Source organism: Mus caroli, chromosome 18 (genome assembly GCF_900094665.2).
Source record: "Mus caroli chromosome 18, CAROLI_EIJ_v1.1, whole genome shotgun sequence".
NCBI lineage: Eukaryota > Metazoa > Chordata > Mammalia > Rodentia > Muridae > Mus > Mus caroli.
Window position 1 is genome coordinate 38,639,488 of NC_034587.1, and position 26,491 is coordinate 38,665,978.

A 26,491-nucleotide genomic window follows, 5' to 3' on the forward strand; every position below is an offset into this window, starting at 1 on the left:
TTCTATTGTGTGGCAGAGAAGGTAGATCAGTTAGAGGAAAAGGATCCAAAGACAGGCAACAGAGTAAGAGGCAGCCCATGTTTCTCCTCTTAGGAGTCCCATGTGAAAAACGATATGCACAATTGTTAAACATGTGCTGAGGGACTAGGTCTATACCATGCATGTTCTCTGTTTGGCAGTACAGTCTCTGTTGACCCCTATGGGCCGAGGTTAGTTGATTTTATAGCTTTTCTTGGGGTGTCCTTGACCATCAGTACCTCACCCCCCTCTTCAACAGGATTCCCCAAGTCTCACATAATGTTTGTTTATGAGTCTCTGTAAGTGTTTCCATCAGTTGCTGGGCTGGATAAAGTCTCTCAGATGACAGTTATGCTAGGCACCTGTCGACAAGTATAGCAAAATATCATGAATTGTGTCAGTGGTGGGCTCTCTTTTATGAAATGGGTCTCAAGCTGGGCCAGTCAATGGTTAGTCTTTTTCTCTATTTCTGCTACATCTTTACTCCCACATATCTTGTAGGCAGGACAGATTGTGGGGTGAAGGTGGATTAGTATCCTGATCCCTCCTTTTGGAAGTCTATTTTGGTTACTAGATATGGCTATTTCAGGTCCTATATCCCCCATTGCTAGACATCTTGGCTATGATAGCCTTAATAGTTTCCACTGTCCTAGATTTCTAGCTCATCTGAAGGATGCTCCCCTCCCACATGCCAGTTCTCTCCTTCCATCTTTCCCCCACTAGATCTGTCCTGTTCCCCTCCCTACCCTCTTGCCCATACAGTTCTCTTCCTCCATCTACCCCTATGCCTATTCTATTCCCCTACTCAGTAAAAAATCAAATGCCTCCCCACAAGGCCCTCTTTGTTACTTAGTTTCTTTGGGGCTGTGGATGGCTATCCTAAACTTTATAGATAATATCCATTTATAAGTGAGTACATACCATGTTTGTCTCTCTGGGTTGGAGTTATCTCACTCAGGATGATATATTCTAGTTCCATCCACGTGGCTGCAAATTTCATGGTGTCCTTGATTTTAATACCTAAGTAGTATTCCATTGTATAAATGTTCCACATTTTCTTTACCCATTCTTCAGTTGATGGACATCTAGGTTCTTTGCAATCTCTGGCTATTATGAGTAAAGCTGCTCACAGTTGAATATGTATCCTTGTGGTACGGTGGAGCATCTTTCAGGTATATGTCCAAGAGTGGTATAGCTGGGTCTTGAAGTAGAACTTTTCCCAGTTTTCTGAGAAATTGCCAAATTGATTTCCAAAATGGTTCAAGTTTATACTTCCACCAACAATGGAAGAATGTTCCCAGTTTTATCCCAGTGTAAGGAACAATGAAAGCACAAGGCCAAAAAGTCACTAGACTTTCCCAAATGACATGTGAACTAAGTTAAAACCTTAATGATGTCCCCCTGGAAGGGCTTAATTAACTGTATTTTTTGCTCAGTTATAAAATACCTATTTTTTCCTCTGATAAGCTCTATCATACTTGTTATAGTTTAAGGGTCTTCTTGCGGGTCAGAAATGGGGTCCTGCATCTGTTCAAGGTTAGGGCCTCTGGGAGAGAAAGGACCTGGGAAGTTTTGACTGCACTCACCCCCACAGAACCACTGGTGGGTGTCAGGCTGTGAGAAGCCACAGAACCCTACTCCATGGGTGAGGAAGTCACAGTCTGGTGTCCCCACGGACCTGCTGGACTCGGGCTCCAACTCTTGGGCAACACAGATGCCACTGGGTACCGTGGAAGAGCCAATTCTGCGGTACCTGGGCCACAAGGAGGACAGGGACATCAGGTTATCAGTCTTGAACACCACAAAAGCCACAGGATGCCTCGGAAGAGCTGAGAACAGAGTGGGGACCTTAGGGCAGACTCAGACCCGGGGGGCTGAAGGGAAAAGGGCAGGGAGAAGAGAGCTCCCACTGGTTACTGTGGGGACAAGGAGAGTCTTTTGGTGTATGAGTTGCTTGGATTGGTCGGTGAACAGCCTTGGCTGGAGCACAGGGAGGCCTCTGGCAGGAGATTAGATGTGCAGCTTGTTAGGGGAAGGCCTGTTCCATTGCTCCAGCATGGTGGGTCCTATGAGAATAGGCAGTCCATGGTTTTAAGGCATTTATTATAGAAATGCAGAAAGAGGGAATGAATAGGGAAGTCGAGGCCATCTATGGCCATGTGGAGAGTGGGTAAAGGGAAGGCAGAGGTGAGGGGAGCAAAGGAGCAAGAAAATAAGAAGTAAGAGAGCAAGGAGGGGGAAAGCAATTCCTTTTTTAGTGGACTGGGCCATTCTGGCTATTGACAGGTAATTGTGGGGAGGAGCATATCTGGCTATTTCCAGATAACTGTGGGGGTGGAGTCCAGATGGAATACCAGGAGTTTGGGTCATTGCCTACATGACCAATGGCCACACACCTCTCTGCAGGATGCTGTGGGAGGCTGTAGTTGCTACAGGAGCCAGGGCCACAGGAGGTATGGCCAAACACCTGATGTCCCATACAGGTGGAAGTCACTGCCCACCAGGTCACTGGGGTTCAAGGCCTCTGCACAGCTCACCACCCCACATCCTCTGCTATGTTATTTTACATTATAATTTCAGTAACTAATAATTTTACCTGTTTGCTCATTGTCTTAACCACAGGGTCTAATAGTCTCTGGTATATTTGTATTCATAATTTGTTAATGCAATGCCTCCATTAGTGATGCAATACCTAAGAAAAGTTCAAGACAAACTCTACTCTCTACTCAAGCACACTCTCCACTCAAAGACTATATAGCTCTTGGGAAGCATCTGACCCAATCAAAAACACAGAAGCAGTACAAGCATCATATGCTGTCATATTCCATTAAGACAAAGAAGTGGATAAACTGAAAACACATTTGTATTGCATTAATAGAAGTTCATCTCCTGGCCACACACTCTTGCTCTTTCCATCTCTTTCCTCATGCGATATCCCTGCTGAGTATATACAAAGGCTTCTCTGACTTCAGAGAGCTTGTGAAATATCTAGTAGTTCCTACAGGGGTACAATCTGGGAACTACTTGTTCTTAGGGGGCAAAGCTCAGCAGATGTCATGGGTTTATGTATATAGTAAAACCTATTTTAAAGACAAATATCTCACAAAAATCAACATGAAATACCAATTTTGTTTTTGTTTGTTTGTTTGTTTGTTTTCAAGACAGGGTTTCTCTGTACAGCCCTGGCTGTCCTGGAACTCACTCTGTATACCAGGCCGGTTGCAAACTCAGAAATCCGCCTGCCTCTTCCTCCCAAGTGCTGGGATTAAAGGTGTGTGCCACCACTGCCTGACTGAAATATAAATTTTTAATAAGTGGAAGTAAAGAATTTGTGGACAGGGTGACTGAGAGATTCCAATGGGACAGCGGTCTCCATCTCTACTCATTAGGAAAGTGCTCCTCTATCTTCTTTCCATAGCACTTTTGGTCCTCAACATAAAAAAAAATAAAATAAAATAACAATCAATTTCATTCCATGTATCTGTTCTACCACCCATTGTGAGACTGAATTAGAATGAATCAAAATGGGATCTCTAAAATCTACCATATATTTTTTTCTCTGTTGGAGATGGAATGCCAGAGACAGGAAGGTTGAATAGCAGCAGCCATCTCAACAGCACACAGAGAAGGTTCTTCTGCAGTGGAAAAGCTGAAATTACTAAATCCTGACAGGTGGAGGACCCAAGGAGAGATATTGATAGATCTGGCAGTGCTGAATCTAAGTGCAACTCGACCAGGATCCTTCTCATGCAGCAAGCAAGTCTGTGGAGTCTAAGAACTATGATAGCCTTCTCCCTGATGATTAATTCATGACTTAGGGAGGAAGGTCAATTCAGTTGCAGTTGAATTTCTATTATTTTTAAGCAAAAGACTCCTGAGTAATTCAATAACTGTAATAAATAGTTACTGTGAGAATTAAGGTGGAAATAAAATGAAAGCTACAATTATCCATAAAAATCCTAATTCAAAAAAATTCATAATTTGCCCATTAGTTGGCATTCAGTAGTATGTTTCACATATTTATGTATATTGTGCAATCTGCTTCCTGAATTTCACACAAGTCCTGGCATATAATAAGAACAGAGTAAATATTACAGTAATAATTCTCAAGCTTCTACATAATCAAATTCTTTACTTCATTATGCATAGTTCAGTGTTTCTTTCACACAATCCTGACAATTGACATAAAGAATTTTGTTGCTGTTTCTATTTCTTGGAGTTGAGAAATTTGCTTTTGTAGTTTTCTCAGCTGGGTAGTTCTCATTTACTATTTCCTATAGTGTCTCCATTTCCTTTAGATAGACAAAAGTGTGGAAAGAGAGAGTCTGCAACCCAAAGGAGACCAGTTAGTCATACATTCATGCCTGGAACAGGAATATCAACATTAATAAGACCAAGAAAATTTCTTAAAAGATGGAGTTGATGGGGGAAGGAGAGAGAAGGGAAAATTATGTAATTACATTATAATCTCAAAAAAAAAAGAAAAAAGTAATAAAAAAGTAGGCCAGCTAGTTAAGTGTGCTAACAAGACCACCCTTAAGTGATGACACTACTTCACTCAATCGCTCTGGTTCCTATGAATGCCTATGTGTAGATATCCCCAGCCACTGACTCAGTATTTGCCATGGAAATTCTTTCTATAAATTATTTTATGCTATAATTGATGTCAATTTGTTCCTGTCTCAATTAAAGTATTCTATATGGTTAACAAAGCATCTGCATAGATTTCATGCTTAGCTTTCAGTAATGAGTCATTTCAGATTTTCCAACAGCAAACTCTGTTCCCTTCAGTGGCAGTAATGGCTGTGCTGTTGACACAGAAAATATATGTAGCCTACATTTGTTTGTTCTACATACCTGATCCCATCTAAGGTTCATAACAACTCTGAGGGATACTTGCTAAAACAATTTCCATTATACACTTGAAAGAAGGAGAAGTTGCCTGAATTAAAATAACTTCCACAAGAGCTGTAGATAGTAAGGATAGGTGGAATTGTCACCTTGTACCCAGCATCCTTATACTAGTCCTTATGCTTAGACCCATGAGCTGTTCCAATGTCTTTTCAGCCTAAAAGGGAGCAGGCACTGTGTGTGCTTAATCACATTTGTCCTCAATGTTGCTTGTTGTGATCTTCTCAGATAACCACCAAGTTACCAGGCAACCAGGATAAGATAAATAGTACAATAAGAAGATGGAATAATTGCAAAAGGAATTAATTGATCCATTTTATCTTTAGATTTATGCTTCAGACATTGTTTTCTGCCATTAACTTTCAGTGTTGAAACAAATACACTTGTTTTCTGGAATCTTAATACATTTTCATAAAAGATTTGTCTGCTATTTCAATAGCATCAAAGATTACTATATGAAGATTAGTTTTACATAAGGTTTATATTGCTTGTTTTTATGATGGTGTGTTGAAAGACAGATTTGAATTTCTCTTCAATGACATCCATGCTGTCATGTCATATACCATTTTTATCCTGTATTTCTTGAGAAGTATCAATCAAATTAAATATTTTAGCTGACACCATACCTCCATGCAGAAGCTGTAGTTTTTATGATTAGATTGAACAATCAGCTTGCTAATGTTCATTTAAAAGCAGATCTGAAAACCAGACTGGGAAGTACTTGCCTTGGAAGCATGAGGACCCAAGTTCAATGCCCAGAGACCATGAAAAAAAATAGATACTGTGAGACACCCTGCCATATCAGTGATGATGAACCTCAGGGGAGCACAAACAGATCTTTGGAAGTTGCTTGTTAGCTGATCTAGCCAACTTGTCAAAGTCCCTGGCCAATCAGAGGCTCTTTCTCAAAAGACAGACGGTAGGTACAAAAGGTATGACACTCAAAACTGTCTTCTGACCTCAATGTGCTTGTGCTGCACTCTGCACAAATTCTTAGACATACATACACATAAGAAAATTTACATGTACACATGCATATACACTAGATATAGATGGTAGATAGATAGATAGATAGATAGATAGATAGATAGATAGATAGATAGATAGATAGATATCTTGCCTCCTTTATGTTTTCACACTGGATTTTTAAAATGTTAAACCTTTTATACTCTTATATTTCCAGTTCCAGTAACTCTGTAGTTTTATTAATGATTCTGCTGACCTTATAATTCCAGTAATTGTGCTTAAAAATATGTAGTGAATACTATAAGCTTGAGACAACTCAGAGTTACTTAACAAGACCATGAAACCAAATAAATTTCAACTGTCCACACTTTCCTTTATATAAGAAACTACATAAGCATCACACACACACACACACACACAAAACCTGTACTTGCACAAAGACTCATGTGTATAAACAAAGACATATATGCACACACACACACACACACACACACACACACACCTATTTTATAATGTGAGAAACCACATGGTTACTTCAGAGTCCATGTGTTAATGTACTGGCCATATCTGGGGAGATTAAATATTATGTCTTGTGGAAACAGCGCCTGAGAAAAGGCAAATAGATCCATGTGGCTTAGATTTCTAATTGCAGTAATCAGTTATATATGCATCACACACATCCTAAGTCAATGCAAACAATGTATGGAGATAGAAACCTCAATTTAAACAAATATGTACTCAAAAGTATCAAGCAGTTAGAAAAACTTACAAATTAAATCTTCAACTCCAGCCTCTTACTTTGCTTGGCTGATATTGTATTTAAAATAATTGAGTCTAAAAAGTAATCAGGATTATTTCAAATTTCTTTTTCAGTAAAACTAACAGATAAAATGCTGATAACTGTTCTTAATGGTAAACGCTGACTAAGCTTGTTGTGACAACTTCCTTCATCACATTCCAAACCTGCCCTGGCTCACTTAGTTCACCCCCTTTCTTTTCTGATCCTATACACACAAAGATTTCTTAGCTTAGTCTTGATGCTTCAACCAGCAGGTGGGCTTTAGCCTTTCCTGTGTGAGCTGTGAATCTTGAGGCCACCTTGAAGCCTTCCCTTCTCCTCACCACCTTCCATATCCAAATGGCCCTCACTCTTTCTGCTCTTTGTAAAACATCTCAACTTCTTTCTTTCCTTTAACTCTCACAGCCTTTTTTTCCCTGCATGTTTGCTTTGACAGCCAATAAAATATGCAATTTCTAGTTTCCTCTACAACTTCAAACTGACTACTGACTACATCAATGCTCTGAACACTCACAAGGTATCCTCTCTTTAAGAGGTGGAAACCTAGTGGAATGGAAGCTTCATAGAATCTATAAAAGCAACCCTAGCATACAGCCTAGAATGGAGGACTTGGAATCTAAACACACCATTTTCTGCAACCACACAGGGTCTCAAGTGAAGAGATTGGGACATCAGCCCAGCCACAAAAGCTTAGACCTAGAGTTGATCCTGCCTGCATATTGTTCTGTGACTGGAATCTAGATTAATCATCATCACAGAGACCGGAGAGACTCTATACAGCACGGATGGGAGCAGATGCGGAGTCCCACAGCCAAGCATTAGGGGAAGCTTTACTAAGGAGAGGGAAGGATTAGAGGAACCAGTACGTTCAGTGACACACCAGGAGAACAAGGGACTCACGGGGACTAGCAGAGATCAGAGAGCAGGTAGGGATCCGACCTAGGTCTTCTGCATATTTGTTATGGCTCAATAACTTGGTGTTCTTGTGAGAATCTTAAGAGTAGGACTGAGGACAGTCCCTGACTCCTTTTCCTATTGTGGGATCCTCTTTCTCCCACTGGGCTCCCTTGTCTAGCATTATTGATGTGTGTGTGTATATATATATATATATATATATATATATATATATATATATATATATATGGCATCAAATGTGAAGACAAAGTAGTTTATAAAGTTTAAAAAAAGATATACCCTATTATATCTGTTACCTAATACTTTGTGACAAAATTATTTGTTGGGACTTATGAGCCTCCACATCTGTTCTTTGACTTTTGTAATGAACATTAATAGAGTCAAAAACTAAAGAAAAAACAAATGTTGTTAGCTAGCTTTCACACTTCTTCTTAGATGCCTTCCTTCAGCAAAGAGGTAGAAAATAAGTGTTTTGGATGCTGCCTTAGAAATCAGAGAAAAAGCTAATAGTTGAAACTAGAAAGAGGAGCAGAGAGACTCTTTCTATTTCAACCTACATTTTCAGTCAGGTGCTTCCTATGATGTGGTCTATTTAATATTTGTCTTCAAAGTATATTTAGTAACTTGCTTTTGAATGGTAGATTTTTAAAATCTGGATTCCTTTGGCATTGCCTCCCATCTCTTTTGTCTTTAAAGATTTTCAATACTTATTGCCCATTTTAAACTCAGGGCCCATAGTAAATCCATGTTGGTTTGTTGCTCAGAGAGAGGGAGGAAGACTCTCATTGATTGTCTGTGATGGTTACACTCTGTTCATGACAGCCATGACTATGGCCACAGAACAATGGTACCTGTACTGTGAAGATGAAATTCTTTCTGGCTGCAGGAAGAAATCTCTTATTGTCAATTGTTGCCCACTAATTTAAGGAGTCCAATTCCCTAGAACTAAGCAAGATCAGAGAATTATTGACTCCAGCAATATCATAAAGTATTATCAGGGAGTATACAGATTCATAGTGGCCTAAAAGATGGTTTGAGTGGCATAAGTGTGAATCTAGCCTAGTGCAAGGAAACTCAGCTCATCCAACATGAAGAAAATTCCTTCTTTCTGCTCTATATAGTGTAAGCAGGCCCAGCATATAATCTTATGATAAGACCATGTAGGTCTACAACAGACCAATAGTAATAAAAACTGCATGGTATTAGTATAGAAAGAGACAGGTTGATCACTGGAATCAAATCGAAGTCATTAAAAAATAAACCCACACACTATGGACGCTTGATTTTTTGCAAAGAAGCCAAATCCATACAATGGAAAGAGAGAGCATCTTCAACAAATTGTGCTGATCTAACTGGATGTCTGCATGTAGAAGAATGCAAATAGACCTGTATTTATCAGATTGCATGAAATTCAAGTAGAAATGGATCAAAGACCTCAATTTAAAATCAGACATATTAAATATAAGAGAAGAGAAAATGCAGGAAAGCCTTGAGCTATGAACTATGGTACAGGAGACAGCTTTCCAAACAGAACAACAGTGGCTCATGCTCTAAGATCAACAATTAATAAATGGTACCTCATGAAACTGAAAAGCTTCTGTAAGGCAAAGGACATGGTCAATAGAACAAAACAACAGAATGGAGTTTTAGAAAAGATCTTCACCAACTCTACATCTGGCAGATGACTGATATCCAAAAAATATAAAGAACTCAACAAGTTAAACACCAACAACACAAATAACCCAATTAAAAAATGAGTATAGAGCTAAATAGAGAATTCTCAACAGAGGTATCTCTAATGGCCGAGAAACACTTAATGAAATGTTCAGTGTCCTTAGTCATCAGGAAAATACAAATCAAAATGACTCTGAGATTCCACCTTACAATCATTAGAATAGCTAAGATCAAAAACTCAAGAAGCAAAACATTCTGGAAAGGGTGTGGAGCAAGGAGAAAATTTCTTCATTGCTGGTGGGAATGCAAACTTGTACAATACCTTTGGAAATCAATTTTTTTTAATTTTTAATATTTTTATTACATATTTTCCTCAATTACATTTCCAATGTTATCCCAAAAGTCCCCCATAGCGCCCCCCACTTCCCTACCCACCCATTCCCATTCTTTTGGCCCTGGCATTAGCCAAATGGATGGAAATCAATTTTGTAGTTTCTCTGAAAATCTGAAATAGTTCTACCTCAAGATCCAGATAAACCACTCCTGGCCCTATACCCAAAAGATGCTCCACCATGCCACAAGGATACTTGTTCATCTATCTTCACAGTACCTTTATTCATAATAGCTAGAAACTAGAAACAACCCAGATGTTCCTCATCTGAAGAATGGATTTTTTAAAATGTGGTTCATTTACACAATGGAATATTATTCAGCTATTAAAAACAAGAACATCATGAAATTTGCAGGCAAATTGATGGAACTAGAAAAGATCATCCTGAGTAGGGCAACTAGACCCAAAATGACTTGCATGATATGCACTCACTTATAAGTGGATATTAGCTATAAAGTACAGGTTGTAACCATGCTACAACCCACAAATGCAAAGTAGCTAAGTAACAAGGAGGGCCTAAGGGAGATGTTTAAATCTCACTTAGAAGGTGAAACAAAATAGTCATTGGAGTTGGATGAAGGGAAGGTTGGGTAGGAGAGGGGATGAGAAGGAGAAAAGAGCAGGTGATCAGGTGTAGGAAGAACGAAGGAGAAGTGAAACTGGCACTGGAGAGGAGGACCTCTAGGACATGCCAGAGACCAGGGAATGTTGAGGGAGTCCATGATGGTGACTCTACTTGAGAGTCCTAGTAGTAGGGGATATGGAGACTGAAGTGGCCACCTCTCCATGTAGCCAAGCAAGACTCCTAGTGGAGGGATGAGGACAGCATCCCACCAATAAAACCTTTGATGCAAAATGTGTCCTGTCTACAAGAAGTCCAGGGACAAAGATGTAGGAGAGACTGAGGGAAGGACCAAACAATGACTGGCCCAACTTGTGACCCATCCTGTGGGCAAGAACCAATTCCTGAATCTATTAATGAGACTCTGTTATGTTTGCAGACAGGAGCCTAGCATGACTGTCCTCTGAGAGGCTCCATTCAGCAGTCAATGGAAACAGATCCAGAGACCTGTCAAATATTAGATGGAAGGATTAGAGATGCCACCAGAAGACCAACAGAATCAACTAACCTGAACCCATGGGAGCTCCCAGGAACTGAACCACCACTTAAAGAGCAACCATGGACTGGATCTAGGCCATCCACATGTATTTAGCATATGTGCTTGGTCTTCATGGTGGTCCCCCAACAACTGGAGTGGGGGCTGTCTGTGAATCTGTTGCCTGCCTGTGGATATGTTCCCCTCACTGGGTCACCTTTCTGTCCTCAATGGGAAAGGATAAGTCTAACCCTGCAGTGACTTGGTGTGGCAAGGTCTGGTGATACCCATGGGAGAGTTCCCCCTTTCTCAGAGGAAAAGGAAAAGAGGAGTGGGAGAAGGAACTTTGTGAAGGCCACAGGGAAGAGGGAGCTGTGACTGAGATGTAAAGTGAATAAATAATGCAATAAAGGAAGTCATATGCATATATTTTGGATAATTTATTGGGTTCTTATACCTAACATGTGTCCAACACTTACTGCACCCAAATTCTCTCTAACACTATAAAACTAGGTTGAAGAGAAAGAAGAGAAAGGGGGTACAGACCTTTTTAGACTACTTCCTGCTAACTAGGGGTGTCAGGCTCCTAGGGGCAAGTCCAATCTTAGTCATTAGGACATCCCCAATCCAGAAAATGTATCCACAAACCAGGAATCCAGCAGTAGCAAAAGAAGCAGGAAGAACCAGCAGCAGTGAGGGGAGCATCAGTGGAGCAGCATCAGGGGAGCAGCAGGAACCACATCCTCTCTCTGGGTCCCTTGCATTTATACTCTCTCCAGACTCCCCAAAATTCAACTATCTGCAGCTGGCAAAAATCATGTCCCACTAGAGCACAAGGCCACCAAAGTTAATGGCTGTGGACAAACTGAAGCAATCTCTTCTCCCACATGTGGGATTAGAACAAAAACAGATTCCCCTAACATAACTGGGTTTTTTAAGAAACCAAAATTCTCACTACAAAAAGATGCTTAATGGGAAATTCATTCCTCACCCTCATCAGAACTTCACATGATTTTATGCCATGACCATCTCGGCACTGGAAGACTAGAGAAACTCTGAACACAGCTTCCTAGGCACCAAGACGTGAAAAAAATCTGCCAAGGCTAAGAGCATTCTCCATACTTCTGTGTAGTCCTTGGTTCAAGGCCTTGTCTACTATGGATGGCTTAATTGGCCCTGCATTGTGTTAACATGAAGCCAGTATGGAAAACACAGGTGAAGTGCAGACCACAGTTTGGAAAAGCTTTTCTAAATCATGCACTAGGGTTGCCTGGTCAGAGTTCACCTTCCAAAATGATTGTATGATCTTTAGTCACTCTTTTTTTTCCAGCCACAGGTTCTGGATCAACTCCTCAAAGGCACAGAGTTGTTCCTGTTCTAATTGCTTATGCTTTGGTGGAGACATACTACACCTTTCCTTTCTCAGCTCTTTCCTAGGGGTACAGTCAATCACACATAGAAGGAAGGAGACTACAAGTTTACAGTAAGTCAGAGCAGCTGAAGCTGAGGGCGTGTACCCAGGATAGGTTATAGTAGTTCCTCGTATCTTGTGATGATCCAAATTTTTAAACAGATGATACCAGGAAAACCCCAAGCTTCTCCAGGTAGTAGCAGTTTTGGAAGAAGGATAAAGTTATAAAGTGAACAGTAGCTAAAAGGAATATCAGATTCCCAGCCCCTAAAAGAGAGGGCAGAGATAATGGCAGGAGAGCTCATATCCCTGAATGGCTGACATCTGAGAAGCTGGAAGCCCAAACAACAGACTTAAGAGCTCTTCTTTATTCTTGGATTTTAGGGAGCTCACCTCAACATTTCTGGCATGTGTTCATCAATAAAGACATTTATCATTTGCATATGACATTTTACATTTTAATTGATAGGATAATAATATTATTTTACATACATAATATCCTTGGGGAGGGAGTATAAGAGACATACAGGACAAAGACAAGAGAAGTTGAACAAATCACGAAAGGACAGTGTCAGATTGAAAGTCACTGGGGGCACCTCTTGGCTTCTCGTTTCTTACCTTCCCTGGGCTGGAATGAGTCAGGTTAGATTCATATCTCTCTGCTCCTCTCAATTTGAGGTTCACTTTTTATTTGCTTAGTTTTTTTTCTTTTTTCCTTCACTGTAGAAATTGCTTCTTGAATGAGCTTTTAGTTTGCATTCTTGTGCTTGTGGATGTTGCTACATGTCAGATTCCAGAAAATAAGGGTCTTTTTTACAATATCCAGATGTTTTAAAAATAGACCCTGTCCACTAGGAGAAATATACAACAAGTAGGTAGTCTATACAGCTGAATGCAAACTCAGCTTCCTTGAGACATTGGTTGCAATACTTCTGTCCATTCTTTGCTGACATTTAATCTTTGGAATCCCACAACCGAGGTCTTAAACCTAGGTTGAATGTATTCATGAACTCATTGAAAATGTTATCTCTCTCTCTTCTTAATCTTTTCAGGTGTTGGAAACAAGGTCTCTGTAGCAATAATTCCTGAGCAACTGGAGTTGAATCCAGAGAGCACTTGCCTACACCATTGTCTTCAAATGAGTCCTGTAACTTTGTCCTCTATATTTTTTAGTTTCCTGACTTAATATTCTGAATCAACTTTGAGTGGATTTTATTACAGAGTGAGAAAAAGATATTCAACTTACCCACAACACTATGTTTACAATTCCCATTTAGTTGAATATAAGCTTTTAAATTATAACCTAATGATTTTTGTTTTAAGTTGTGTCTATTGTAATAAGTCCCTTTCAATATTCCATTTTCCTTACCAGAGTCTTTTCAAATGCCTCTCTATTCCTAATCAAAATGTTTAGGATGGTCTGTGTATTAGTGCATACAGGGTATTTAAGTAGCTCTGTTACTGTATTGAGGCTAACATGTATCTTTGCATGTAGCACTGTTTGTTTTATGAAATTGAATCTACCATTATTTTGTATATTAATATATATTAACCTATTTTGTCAGATATAAAATAAGCAACACATTCAAGATATGGAAAGTATCTGGAACAGAAAGGTAAGGGTAGTGTTAGTATCACAGATTTTAGACATCATTAAGCTAAAGAAGGTGTGATGGTTAATTTTATGTCAACTTGACAAAAGCTAAAGTCATCTAAGAGGAAAGAATTTCAATTAAGAAAACGCCTCCATAATATCATGCTGCAGGTAAGCTTGTAAGGCTTTTTGTTAATTAGTGGTTTATTGGGGAGGACCCAGCCCATTGTGAGTGATGCCATCCATTGGCTGGTAGCCCTGGGTTGTATAAGAAAACAGGCTGAGAAAGCCATGATGAACAAACCAGTGACATCCCTCCATGGTTCCTGCCTCTAGGTTCCCACCCAACTTGAGTTCCTGTCCTGACATTTTTGATGATGAACCACAGTATGAAGTGTAAACCAAATAAATCCTTTCCACTTGGATTGTTCTTTCATCATGGTGTTTCATCAAAAGGAAGCATGGACAGCAGTTGATGTGACAAGGAAGAGCTCAGGTATGAGAGGGGAAACATGAACTGTGCATGGGAAGAGAAGTGGAGAGCATACAATTGCAGGCTGGATTGAGAAATGTACAGAATAATCCTAAAATCTTACACAATCTTGAAGCATATAAAATTAAGGAAGAGCCTTATGAGATATCTGTGTAAAGGGTAAGAATAAAATTTAAAAGTGTAACACTTTTGGAGTTGAGTTCTGGCATAACTATTGAAATGAATGATGTCATAGCTAGATCTCTTCTCAGTATGCTTCCCATGTAACCTACCCCTGGGAAAGAATTAAAACATATTCGGTAAAGCCGCATTGGGTTTAGGCATTTCTCTTTTTTTAATATTTTTTATTACATATTCTCCTCAATTACATTTCCAATGCTATCCCAAAAGTCCCCATACCCTTCCCCCACTTCCCTACCCACCCATTCCCATTTTTTGGCCCTGGCATTCCCCTGTACTGGGGCATATAAAGTTTGCATGTCCAATGGGCCTCTCTTTCCACTGATGGCCGACTAGGCCATCTTTTGATACATATGCAGATAGAGTCAAGAGCTCCGGGGTACTGGTTAGTTCATAATGTTGTTCCACCTATAGGGTTGCAGATCCCTTTAGCTCCTTGGGTACTTTCTCTAGCTCCTCCATTGGGGGCCCTGTGATCCATCCACTAGCTGACTGTGAGCATCCACTTCTGTGTTTGCTAGGCCCCGGCATAGTCTCACAAGAGACAGCTATATCAGGGTCCTTTCAGCAAAATCTTGCTAGTGTATGCAATGGTGTCAGCGTTTGGAAGCTGATTATGGGATGGATCCCTGGATATGGCAGTCTCTAGATGGTCCATCCTTTTGTCACAGCTCCATATAGATAAAGAATTGAGAAAATGAGAGATTGCTTGTTCAACTTCAAAATCTATCCCCACTTTAAAGCAGACATAAAACATGGGTTTTATAATGCCCAATTCAAGTGTCACCTATTGGTCCTCTGGGGTATTCTGAAATGTGATCTGATGACATACTTCACTATGTGGAAATCTCCTTTGCTTCTGTGTTGTTGTTGTTGTTATTGTTATTATTATTATTATTTGTCATTCTTTCATTAGCATTTTACTTCTGCTATTCCCAAATCATATTAAGTTTGATGGCCATTTCTTTACTGGTAGGATGATGTACTGGCTAGTTTTCTGTCAACTTGACACAGCTGGAGTTATCACAGAGAAAGGAGCTTCAGTTGAGGAAATGCCTCCATGAGATCCAACTCTAAGGCATTTTCTCAATTAGTGATAAAGGGGGAAAGGCCCCTTGTGGGTGGTGCTATCCCTGGGCTGGTAGTCTTGGGTTCTATAAGAGAGNAGGCTGAGCAAGCCAGATGAGGCAAGCCAGTAAAGAACATCCCTCCATGGCCTCTGAATCAGCTCNTGCTNCCTGACCTGCTTGAGTTCCAGTCCTGACTTCCTTTGGTGATGAACAGCAGNATGGAAGTGTAAGCCAAATAAACCCTTTCCTCCCCAACTTGCTTCTTGGTCATGATGTTTGTGCAGGAATAGAAACCCTGACTAAGACAGATGACATGGACTTCCTGCATTCGAGGATAAAGTGCAAGCATTCCTATCCCAAAGAACTCTGTCCCCCTGCCCCCCTTCTGTAAACTTGTTCATTGAAATCTAAGCAATGTACATGAACATGGTGTTAAGATTAAGGAGAATATGAAGCAGGGGATCTGTTAGCCCTATTAGGGCTATTATTATTACTATAAGTAGGGGCATCTCATTTTATATTTAACCAATCTAAATTTCGCACCTAAAATTCCTTTAAGACCAACATCTTACTTCATCTAATATTGACATTAAATAACCTAAGTGATGACTCTTTTGTTTAGTTTTGTTTTGTTGGCCCTCCTCGGGGGAAACCTTCATTGTGAACAGACTTAGCCTCAGTTTCAATATATAAAAATGTTTCAGATTAGTCCCCTGAATTTTTAGCTGTATCTCGTAGGGAAATAAAAGAAATAAAAACTCTTAGAAATTCTTTCTGCTTGTCATTTCTTTAACTCTAAAGCAGGATGATGTTACCATTACTTTGTTATGGGTGTTGTGAAGGTTATACACAATGATTTACACAGAACAGTCAGTTCAGCATACGACTGCTGTTAGTTTTAATTGTGCTCATTAGACTTTGCTAGAATGGTGAGTTAATTATCTGCTGTAAGGTGGTTGCTTGGTTTTGTTTTTTTTTTTGTTGTTGTTGTTGTTTTTTTGGTTTTTTCGAAACCCTAAATTTTTACGAACTCTACATATTTCATTGAATAAAAATTCTTCAGTGAGTAATAATTATGTGTACCCATTAACTCATCTCATGGGATAGATTTAGGTATCCAATTACTAGATTAGGTAATGCTAAATGAGATCGTGGCTATAGCCCAGACTCTCTTGTCAAATTCACATTTGCTTAGTCCTATGTCCTAAGCCCTTAGGAATATCTTTTGCATGTAAGCATACAGTAATGTGTTCTATTTGGGGGGATATAGGAGTGGGGAAAATACAAAAGGAGATCCTTATGTCTTTCACAGGCCTTGTATTCAGATATAGATGAAGATAAACACACACATAAAGCTCTGTCATCATTTAGGTCTTTTATGTCTATATTTTAGACTTGTTGAACATGGAATATATAATAGATATTCAAATAGACAATTAGATGTACAGCTGGAGGAACCAGGTGCTGAGTCTGGAGCAGAGATATCAACATATAATTCTTGGGTATTTGATGGTATATAAAGTCAACACAAGTAAGAAACTCGAGAAATACTGCACATACAGCAAAGAAAAAAATAGCCTGGGAAATCCAACATGTAAATACCTGGAGATGTAAGGTAAACCTGCAAAAGTTGCTGAAAGGAAATGGCCAGCAAGTTCCAAGCAAAAATGGATTTTTGACCAGGGCTAGTCTCCACCTTTCTGACCTCAGCCAGTGATTAGGCACAGTCAGTGTCAAGGTGTGACACCCACTTTTTCTAATGGGCTGCTAATTCCTGTGGACTCTAGCTGAGATTCCTCAGGACTGTGTAGTGTCCTAAATTCACTCCTCCACATTCCCCCTTCCCTCTCTTTTTCCAATTATTCCAGCCTTGCCTCATGGCCTTGGCTGTCTCCTTTCCTAGTCCTGCTAGCTCTCCCTTGAGCTTGTAGGTCTTGACTTCCATACATGGATCATAGATTGGTTCTATTGTAGTGGCTATTTTTCAAACAGAATGCTCCTTGAGCTCCAGATTTCTTTTTTTTTTTATAGGTTAATAGACTTATTTTATTTTTCTTTGCGAATTCCATACATGAACACTGAATTTACACCTCTCCTGCACCTTCAACCCAAACTTGCTTCATGCCCCTCTCAATTGTGTGATCTCTTCTACTCTAATTATCATTGTTTTAAATACATACACACACACACATGTACACATGCACATACATACTCACAAATCAATGCAGTTCGAGCCAACTTTGTACATGTGTCAAGAGATGGACATTTTGGCTTAGAAAGCCTGGTGTTGCTTATTCCTCGAGGACACTGTATTTCCCTGTTGCAAACAGTCATTGGCTACCTGTAGATCTTCATCTTGCCTGGAAATTTCTTCCATCCAAGTTTGCATTGTCATTATACTGGTATTATTTAGGTAAACATATTGTTGGGGTTAGTGAATATATTTTTCATTCTGAGTTGACATATCTGCAATACAACCCATATATCAAAGGCTCAAGAAAAATCATGCAACATGACAGAAAAACTTTAAGAGCCAGAAGATCACAGTACCTACAAAGTCTTCCAAAAACGTTAATAGACTATTGAAGAGATTATTGAAGCAGTATTGAATATATGTAAAATGATAGAATATGTGCAAGTTTCCTACAGTTGCTTCCCATTGAAGCCCAGAACCCTTTTTTTATAAATGGAAGATAATAGTAAATAAACAGAATTGTATATGCAATAAGCAATTTATTACATTATTTTTCTTGCTTTCTTTTTATTGCTTTGACATTGTGGTGACTTTTACTGATTAACATTTTTTGAATAATCTTTTTTTAGGTATTTTTAATTAGGTATTTTCCTCACTTACATTTCCAATGCTATACCAAAAGTCCCCCATACCCTCACCCCCATTCCCCTACCCACCCACTCCCACTTTTCCGAAGAGCATTAAAGCCCTACTCATCTCCTCTGATTCTTCACTAATGAAAAGAAGAAGAATAAAGAAGGAGAGGAAGGAGGAGGAGGAAGAGGGGGAGGAGAGGAAGAAGAAGAAGAAGAAGAAGAAGAAGAAGAAGAAGAAGAAGAAGAAGAAGAAGAAGAAGAAGAAGAAGAAGAAGCCTTTTTTAAACATCACCCCTTACCTGTACTAATTCCACCATAATGTCCCATGTCCTTTGAACATTCTAATAAACTTCCTGATTTTTAGATTTTACCTCTGGAGAAAATTACTGGCATAGCTGGTATATATTGGAAGAATACAATGTCCTTCAAGTATTTTCTAGCAACAACTTAGAAGGAGTTCCAAGTAAGTAGAAATGCCTGTGCAGTGGTGAATGGAAATTGTCAAATGGCCACAAACCTGTGTCATTAGGAAGCTAACTGTATTCACAGTGTCAGGGAGCTCCATGCTCCCAGTCTCAAGAGGTACTGGCACAGCAGATGGCTAGACTATTCTGGGGTTTATTTACATTCAGAGACTATACAGTTAATGGGAAGAAGCTTACCAAGTGAGCCAAATTCTGGAGTGCACATCTGGATGAATGCTTTGGACAGCTGGGCATAGATCAAGAGGATTATTACTGTTGTCAAGAAAGGAAGATTGTTTCTTCTTTCTCATAGGCATCTACGGCACTGTGTGGCTTTTGAAAGCTTTAGCGTTGGCCTTGGAACCTGAGGTATTGTTTGTCTACACTTTATTATCATTTCCAGTCCCTGGTTAGGTTACATTAAATCTGAAAATCCTTCTTCCCTGGGCTCTACTGATAACTCCATAAGACCCTAAGTTTTTGTCAGCTCTTCATAATATATGCTCCAGAGTACTGAACTTTCTTGAGCTGCATGGCCTCATCTTGGCTTCTGTAATAAACAACAAAGTAAATTAAACAAAGCCAAGGAACCTAATTAGGAAGTTAACTCTTCTCAAAGACCCAACAATTGTGTTTTTAAGAATTTATCTAAAGGAAATAAAATCAAGGAAAGTGACATTATTTATAGAGAGGGGATGCTTAATAGTTTGATAGATGTTAACTGAATTATAGCACATCCAAATGATTAAAATACTACACAATAATTGAAAACCATGAAGAAATGTTGACACTACATTATTGAGCAAAACGTATAATTAAATAAGACGTGGAATTTCAAAGAATTAGCTATAGTGATAGATAAACATAAATCTGCAGATATAGAAAGAGACCAGAGGAGAATAGTGAATATTTATTTCTACATTAGGATTATTACTGGTTTTATTCAACATATTTTTCTGAGGTTTACAATTACTTAGAAATCAAATTGATTTTCTCAATACCAATAAATAAATGTGAATAGATATTAGCTTTACATATAAGAAAAATGTTCTAAGCCATCTACAATTTTATATCAAAAACTGAGAAAAATCTGCATTAATGTTCTAAATTGAAAATAATTTTGAGCCAGGCGTGGTGGAGCACACCTTTAATCCCAGCACTCAGGAGGCAGAGGCAGGCAGATTTCTGAGTTCAAAGTCAACCTGGTATACAAAGTGAGTTCCAGGACAGCCAGGGCTATACACAGAAACCCTGTCTTGAAAAACAAAACAAAACAAAATCATATGATATGTTTTGCTCATATTTTCAGTCTCTTGCAACTCCTCTCAAATTCTCTCTACCTCCATATTCCCCATACTCCACCATACTTTATGCTCTTTCTCTTCATTATTCTCTCTCTCTTTCTCTCTCTCTCTCTCTCTCTCTCTCTCTCTCTCTCTCTCTCTCTCTCTCTCCAAACAAACAAACAAACAAAATACACCAAAAAAAAAAAACCTCATGAAAAGAAATTCAAAAGAAACAACCAAAAAATACACAGAGAAAGTTGGAGGTGGGGGTTCCTTCATTTTGAATTGGGCAACTACTCTTAGGCAGGAATCTCGATCTAGAGTGTGATCTCGATTTGATATACCTAGTACACTCTATCGGGGAAAAACAGTTTTGCCTTTGCCAGAAGGTACCTGTTGCAAATAGCTTGTGGATTAAGGATGGACCTCCTTGTACACTTCCACCTTTGAAAACTGGGATCCTGTCTTCCTTGAACACAGCTATTGTGTGTACTGCCACACTCCTTAGAAACGAGTCTTCCAAAGTCCCTCATTCTCTGTGTTTGTCCATTACCTGTGATAATTCCCATCTGCTAAAATAAGGAGCTTCTCTGATGTGGGCTCATGAAGTACTGCTCTACGGGTATAGCAGTATGTCACTGAAGTCATTTTATTTATTTGTTTATTTATTCTTCTCTCATACTATATATCCCAACTATAATTCCCACCTCCACTCCTTCCAATTTTTCCCAACCTCCTCCCTCCAGAGCTGCTCCTCCTCTATTTCCCTACATAAAAGAGCAGGCCTCCCAAGGATATCATTTTATTGCTGTGTTCCTTTAGCAAAATGATAGGATTAGGTTTTCTCCTAAATCCATGATCTATCTAGTCCCAGGTTATTGGACACTTTAGTAGTGTCAAGTGTGGCTTCCATCTCATAGAACCCATAAAATCTGGTCAAAAAATGGTTGGTTACAAAGTAGAGTCAGTAAATGATAGGGAGTAGAATGTCACAACTATACATCTCATGCTACCAAGTAAAACCTCCAGTCCCAAGAATCCTATTGAGTCATTGACCAAAATGGTCCCATGGGATCCTGAAACATCACAAGGTATTGCCAAGGCTGTTGATGGCTCTTCACAACTTTATGCTAAAGCCCCACTGCAGAAGAAAACACTTATATCATTGAACATGGAGAAGTCCAACTGGTGTCTAACTAGAAACTTCACCACTACTGAGTATCATTCACGGTGCTAGAAGGTCCTCTGCATGGTATCAGAGGAGAAAGGCAATCATCAACATAATCTAGATGCAAAGCTTGTGACGTACAATGGCAACTGGTACAACGGGGACACAAAAGAAAAGTGTAATGTGTTCCAAAGACATCATTTGCATCAGGATGGGATGGGAGTTTATGAAAGCAGAAGTCAGAAACATACTAAGAAAGACAAAGGAAAGAACTTCTGTTCTTCCCTTTTGGAGGGAGGGAGGTTTGGAGTGGGGAGCTTGGTTTTCTGTATGTTTTCCTTTATGTATCCAAAAGCTGGCAGATCTAAGAAGATGCAGTCATCCAACTCAGCAACCAAAGAATTAGTGGCACAAGTAAGGAATCCTGAGGTGTCAACTAAGATATGAGAAAAAAAGACAAAACCACTAAAGAGTATGTGTGTAAACTTCTGATCACAACAAAAGGACATTGGGAGGGATTTTAGCCAGCTCCCCTGCCATTTTCTTCAGAGTAAAGGAGATTAATTCCTTTAAAGAAAGATAACCAAGGGCTTTGTGCCTCTATGAGGCTGAACCTTCTGCCCCCATACACTGGGAAACCAGGCACTTGGTTTTAATCCTGGATTAAAAATTGACAGGCTCTGGTGCCTTGGGCTGGTCACTTAACCTCCCAGGGCTTTCCACTGTGGTGTTTGGTAAAGTATAACAATTATCCTGCTTTGGCTTTGAGAGAAGTTATATGACAAGGTGAAAACAGTTATAAAAAAGTAGAACCCTATAAATGAACATGCTGCTTTTTCCAGGAAAAGGCTTGCTTTGCCACTGCTCTGCCTTTGAGCTAATGTGTCTCTCCTCATGGAATGACTATGGGCATTTGCACCTGGGGTCAGTTAGGGTTCTTGGGTAAGAAACAGAAAATGATTTTGTTCATTTAACATGAGCAGGGTTTGTAAAGAATCCTTCAGAGCAGAAGAGAAAAAGGAAAAGTAGCTAGCTAGGCATTAGGAAGCAGAGGAAACAGGGGCTATGCTAAATTTACATTTTGAAGAAAAGTGAAAACTGCCTTGTAGGTAGAACAGCTGTGAGGTGAGTTCAGTTCCACTGCATCCCAGGATGCCACACAACTGCCACTGCAATAAATCCTGTCTATCATTCCTCTTGTGCTTGGGTCATCCACTCAAGTTATAGTGCTCCAGACGGCAGAGCATAGATCATGTGATGTCTGATAATTTTATGAAGGCAAGAAGGAGGACCTGGCTTCCTTGAATCTGCATTGAAAGGTAGTTCCCTGGCATCATGCTACCAAAATGCATGTGGATGTATGTGGGAAGGAGAATTGCTTCAATGAGAGTGTATCTCTTTCTCATAATCATACAAAAACAAACCAAATAATAGCTAGGTGTGTTCACCACCAATTCACTGTTCACTGAAACATTCCATGGCAAAACTTATATTGTCTCAATGGCTAGTTCACTCTTGGTCTGGTTTCTATTGCTGGGATAAATCACCATACCCAAAAGTAACTTTGGAAGGAAAAGTTTTATTGGGGTTACATGTCACAGTCATAGTTCTTCACTGAGAAAAGTCAGGCCAGGAACTCAAGCAGGGTAGAAACTGGAGGCTAGAACTGATCCAGAGGCCATGGAAGACTGCTACTTACTGGCTTGCTTTCTATGCTTAGCCTGCTTTATAATTTAACTTAGGACCACCTGCCCACAATAGGCTAGGCCTTCCTTACCAATTATTAATAGAGAAAATGCCCTTCAGACTGCCTACAAAAACTATGATGGCAATTTTTTCTCAACTGAGGTTTCTCTTCCCAGATATGGTTTAGGTGTATGTCATGCTGACAAAAAAAAAAAAAAATCAAACAAAACAGTCACTGAATTTTGTTCTTGACTAGATCTTCAGGGCTTATTCCGTTACTTCCCCATAAGTCACATACGACTTGCACCCATGAGTCCTGATAGCAACTTTCCACCCTGCTGCTTTCTTGAAAAGGTGCACCATGTCTAAGCTACAGTATCTCTTCTACATCTTTATATTCCAACATCTGTCTCTTTTCTAAAAATCCAATTCAAAAGCTTTATCCTGGATCATATTTTCCCTGGCCATATCTATTCTAGAATCTCTCTAAATTCCTGTGATTCTCCAGGAATCCTCTGAAGGCTAGAACTCATTAGTGCATTTTCCTTTGAGAAACTTTGACACCCACAGGTAAGAAATTCAATACTACCATGCATTCAACAAGTTAACAAATAAACATGTATTAAATCATCATACATCTGTTGTGGATTTGGTTTTATGCTTGTGTTATGTTAATTGTGTTCCCTAAATTGCACAAGAATCCCACATGTAAGACACTGAGGGTCCCTGGTCCCAGTTGGTTCTAATTGCTAAGTTGCCCTGCAGCCAGTGACTGGCCAGGGAGACAGAGGCAGAACTTGAGGATTCACAGTCAAGGTTACTGAGAGAAGAGAGAATAGTCATGCCAGCAAAGGAATAAGATGCAGGCTTGAAAGCTGCAGAAGATAGAATACCAATCATGTAAGAGCCAGGGAATATTGGCCACAGCCCTCCCTTCCCCAGGTCTTGGGTAGCAAAGATGGAATATAGATTTTAGTAAGTAATAACTCAGGAGTATCAAAGGGGAAGCATTAGCAATGTGGAAATTTGAAAGTAGCTCAGCCATTGAGCTGATTAAGGCATATTAAAATAGAAGGCTGAGTGTGTGTGTCTTTCCATTGGGGCAGTAGCAAAAAACTCATGCCACCGCCGCTGGAAAGATTAGAGTGGATTAATCACTACAGCAACAATTATCTTCCATTTTACTCCACATTTCTTTATCATCTTTATTATATCAAAATAATTAATTTTTTTCCTGTTGTAAGAACAAAACATAAATCAACCAGAAAGTGGTTGGTCATTCCCATGATGTCTATACCACTATTAGAGCAGTGATCATGTCTTTCTAACAAGTTATGAAACTCAAGAACCTATGCCTAAACAGGTCATAGACCCTACGGTAGAACCTACTGCCATTGTTTTCTCATAGTTCACAGATTATACTGATCATTACTGACTTATCATTATAATAATAGATTAGAGTATCTTCCATTCTTTATCCCAGAAGCTTCTAGCTGTGGTAGATTGCAAATAATGCTGAGATCCACCACTGGCCAAGGTGCTGAGAAGAAATAGCAGAATGCTTAGATCTAAATGGGACATCTATAACTCACATCCTCCTCCCAAGTCTCAATCATCATTGCAGTAGAAGGGATAGAAAGAGTCTAAGAGCCAGCAGTGACAGATGAAAGCAAGGAAACAGTGACTTCTAGACACAGCAGGAGAGCTTCATGTATGAACTTACAGCAGTTGTGCCAATATGTATAACATCTGGGCAAGCACAATCCAGACCAAACCCAAGAAGAGAGAGGAGTAAGTCAGAACATCCTACCCTGCTGGAGAGTTGTTGGAAATTGCTAGCTACTGGAAGAAGAAAGTCATTTTCCCTAAGGGTGTAGCCCCAATAAGTAGACTACACTACAGTGGAAAGGCCCACATCCACAAATATTGGGCAGCACAAATTGGTCTTGAGAGTTCTTTTTTAAAAGACACAAATTTGGATGGGTATGGAAAGGGAGATAAATCTGGGAAAAGTCTGAGAGGGGTAAATATGATCAAAACAAATTGTATGAGATTCACAAAGAATTAATAAAAAAAATTTAAATGAACTAAGCATTTCCAGCAAGCCTTCCTTTTATTCTCCTTCCCTGTCCATTTGCTGAGTGTATCCCACTCTTTCTGCCTTCTCTCTGAAGTTATCTGGAAGAGGAAGGTTCTCTATAGACTAGAATGAGAGAGATTACATTAAAGGTAATGAAAGGTTGTATGAGTAGAAGAAGATGCCCTCTGAACCCAGTGGAGGGTGATAAGGTCTCCAGAGTGCTCTCTACACCACAGGACCTCATGATCACCTTGGGATCATGGGTGAGTGGAACCCAAGATCAGCTCCAAAGAATCGAGGAAGGTCTTGTGCCAGCAGAAACAGGGAGGGAGGAACCCACCTGACCAGAGGCTGGGATCCATTCAGGTCAGGGACAGCCCCACCCATCTTCTCCATGAACCCAGCCAAGGGCATCCAGGGCCCCAGAGGACTCTCCACACTGCAGCACCCCTAGCACACTCAGGACCTCGTGATCACCTGAGAGCACATGGACAACAGAAGCAACAGAGCTTCTTAGACAGGTTCCCATTGGATCTTCATCCTCAGCCAGGAGGCAGAGCTGAGACACAGACCCCTGGGCTCCTTCCTTGCCAGAGGAGAGTTCGCCTACAGGGAGGGCTCTGACCCCAGGAATCAGGAGGTGGATCAGGGATCCAGACTTCTGGACACCTGCCTTGAAAGAGGAGAGCTTGCCTGCAGAGAGTGCTCTGACCAGTGGAACTCAAGTGAGAGTTGGACTCCCAGGAGTGCTGACAGAGGCTAACAGAATCACTGCTCCAGCCAGATCATCCAGATCAAGTTCCAGCCAGAGACAGGTTGAACATTAACACCAGAGATTACCAGATGGCAAAAGGCAAGCATAAGAATCTTACTAACAGAAACCAAGAACACTGGGCATCATCAGAACCCAGTACACCCACCACAGCAAGGCCTGTATACCCCAACACACCCGAAAAGCAAGACGTGGGTTTAAAATCATATCTCATGATGGTGGTAGAAGATTTTTAAGAAGGGCATTAATAACTCACTTAAAGAAATAAAGGAGAACACTGCTAAACAGGTAGAAGCCCTTAAAGAAGGAACACAAAAATCCCTTAAAGAAGAACAGGAAAACACAACTAAACAGGGGATGGAATTGAACAAAACCATCAAAAATCTAAAAATGGAAGTAGAAACAATGAAGAAAACAAAAAGGGAGACAACTCTGGAGATAGAAACTCTAGGAAAGAAATCAGGAACCATAGATATGAGCATCAGCAACAGAATACAAGAGATGGAAGAGAGAATCTCAGGTACAGAAGATTCCATAGGGAACATGAACACAACAATCAAAGAAAATGCAAAATGCAAAAGATCCTATCTCAAAACATCCAGGAAATTCAGGAAGCAATGAGAAGACCAAACCTACAGATAATAGGAGTAGATGAGAATGAAGATTTTCAACTTAAAGGGCCAGCAA

The 26,491-nt window shown here is 39.8% G+C and overlaps 1 pseudogene; it reads left to right on the plus strand.

Annotated features, from left to right (window-relative positions):
* Positions 1-2,395: 2,395 nt before the first annotated feature.
* Positions 2,396-26,491, plus strand: part of LOC110285153 — a 65,354-nt pseudogene continuing 41,258 nt past the window's right edge.